This window comes from Sapajus apella, unplaced genomic scaffold (assembly GCF_009761245.1).
Source record: "Sapajus apella isolate SASKATOON/1434 unplaced genomic scaffold, GSC_monkey_1.0 scaffold29, whole genome shotgun sequence".
NCBI classification, from domain to species: Eukaryota; Metazoa; Chordata; class Mammalia; order Primates; family Cebidae; genus Sapajus; species Sapajus apella.
Window position 1 is genome coordinate 5,217,094 of NW_022436969.1, and position 2,674 is coordinate 5,219,767.

At 42.3% G+C, this 2,674-nt stretch overlaps 1 pseudogene across 1 annotated transcript; it reads right to left on the reverse strand.

Moving 5' to 3' along the window:
* Nucleotides 1-934: 934 nt before the first annotated feature.
* On the reverse strand, nt 935-1,826 carry LOC116561338 (annotated as a pseudogene). The gene has a single exon (XR_004273398.1). The product of XR_004273398.1 is annotated as a 40S ribosomal protein S3a pseudogene (transcript).
* Between the last annotated feature and the right edge of the window lie 848 nt (nt 1,827-2,674).

Here is a 2,674-nt window from a genome sequence, read left to right on the forward strand (position 1 = left end):
AGATCGCACCACTGCACTCCAGCCTGGGCGACAGAGTGAGACTTTGTAAAAAAAAAAAAAAAAAAATGCTGTCAGAGGCTTGAGTGAACAGAAACCAGCACAGGAAGTAATTACCATAGTATCTACCACCTGTAACAATAGCCTACTGTAGGTACAGGTCCGCCTTTTCCCACATATTTTAATGTGGGTGAGTTTCTTTGAAACTTGATGATTTCAGAACTTCAGAATTTGAAGGGGAACGTAAATCGATAATCCTAACCACTTAGCACAAAGCTCCCTTGCACGTGCTAAGACGTTGGAGTCAGAGAGCTCAATCTGACTGCATTTCATGTGACTCCATGTTCACTGTCTCTTCACCTCTCCTTTTCCCCTCATTCCCACTGTGAATCACACAGTGCTGCACTGCTTCTCCCAATCTGTTTATCAGATCATGCTTGCCAGAAACGTGAACAAGTAGTAAATTATGCTGTTGATCAACAGGACTGAAAAAGCCACAAAAACATGTATTGTGTGTTCCATTCAAACTTTGGAGCTCGGCTTGGAAAGCCTGTCCTGAAAGCTGAAGATCAAATCCTCGTCACAGAGGGTCACACTAGTTGGAAAAGAAGCAAGATCAGTTGATTAAATCCAGTTTGAGGAGGCTGTAAAGGATCATCTAAAGGTCTGCAACTTGAGCAATCTGACGCAGCTGGGATTTTAAGTTAATCAGCAGTAATGGGAAATTGGCTTGGGATGGAGCAATGGTGGAAGGCAGATGGCTTATATGCCCTAAAATTTAATTTTTCATCCATTATTGCTCTTTATATGAAATTTAAAAAAAATTATTTAAGGTCTTGTTCTTCTATAAGTTATATTCTTAAATGTTTTGTCTCTTAAGTATACAAATACCAGAAAATTTGAAATTCTAAGTAGAATGCATATTCATGAAAATAATTCAGTTGCAGCTCTTATTTTTTTTTTCCCACAAATAACACTTTTTATTTGCCAGTCTTATAAGTCTGAACTTTAAACAGATTCTTGCTGGTGGTTCACATCCATCAGCTCGTTCAACTTTAGCACCTGTCTCATCCCTAGTGGCTTTTCCAGAACTTCTGCCTTCTCCATGAAGCTCCATGAGTTTTCCCAATTCAAACTTGGGCTTCTTCAGCATTTTTACTTTTCTAACGAAGACATCATGGAGAGAATAAATAGATTGGCAAGCCTTTTCTATGTCTTTTACAATGCTGTCTGGAATCAATTTATTGACAACTTCTTTCAAGTTATTTGTCTGCACCTTTTGGGTCCTGATTTCCATCATCATCTTCTGGATTTGGCGGACCTGTTGGTGCTGAGCATAAGAGGTCTTCCGTATCTGATTGTTGCGTTTTTTAGTAAAACCAACACAGAACAGACGAAGCAAGTAACCATCGGTAGTCTTGACATCAGCGTGAGCTTCAATCATTGTCTGCCATTTTTTGACCATAGAACACATTTTGTCATGGGTAAGATCCATGCCATGAAAGTTAGTCAGGCAGTTTTTGCCCTGAACATCTTCAGTAATCAGCTTGAATTTCCTAAATGAAACTTCATCATTCTGCAAACCAGCAAGACTAACTTCAAACACTCGACCCTTGAGGCCATCAGATGCAATTTTGGTTCCTTGGGTCCTGGTGTCTAGTGTCTTTCTAATATTTCTTATATTGTACATAGCGTGTGCTTTCACATCATACCAATCTTTCTTAGAAAATGGATCAACCACTTTCTTCCTGGCTCCCTTTTTGCCGCCTTTCGTAAGGCGCTTGCTCTTGCCAACCGCCATGGTGCTGCTCAGAGAGCCAAAAGGGCGGAAGCGGCTCCAGCTCTTAGTTTAAGCATGGCAGACGTGTTTCTGAAACAGAATATTGACCTGTATAATCTTTTCCCTACTGCCATTAAAATATCAAAATCACAGTTATTTTCCTCTAGATAGGGAAGGCGTGGGAGAAAAACTACATGCACACGCACACGCACATCTCAAATTCTTCCCTCCAGTAGGCTCTTGCCTCTGCCCAGCCTGCAAAACTCCCCTTCTCCACTATCCACGCCCCACTGTTCTTCTAAGCAAAGTTAGCGAAGCAATGGATGGAGATAATTTCTGCATAATCACTAGAAGCCTTCGTGTTAATATTAAAAGCATACGAAGAGAATGACTTACCTGAGCACTGACAGGGCTGCAGGCCTGCATTGAGCTGGTCTTTCACAGGCCCATGGAAGAGCCACAGACAATGGAACAGGTCACTTACTTCTCAAATTCGCACCCCAGGTATGAATGTCTTTTTCTTGCATGTCACTGCTTTTCTCAGTCTGCTCTCCTCTCCCTGGGAGATCTCATCCGTCGATGGCTTTCCTGTCACCAGTGCTGCAGGCAGACCTCTCCCAGACTTGGGTGGGGTAGCCAGCCCTGAGGATGCAGGACGAATAAGACATGATCTTGCCATTTGACTTTTAGTCAGGCAGGAGGGTAAGCCATGTAAGCCCATACAGTTTCAATATACTGTGTCATAAGCAAGGCCAGTTGTAGGATCTACCAAGCATTTCCATTGGACTATCCAGAACTGAGCTTACTTTGCCCCATAGGCCTTTGCTTTCTCCTTTTAGATTTCCTATCTCAGTTGAGGATGCTTCCTTCCATTCACACCAGGGAGCCATTTCTGCG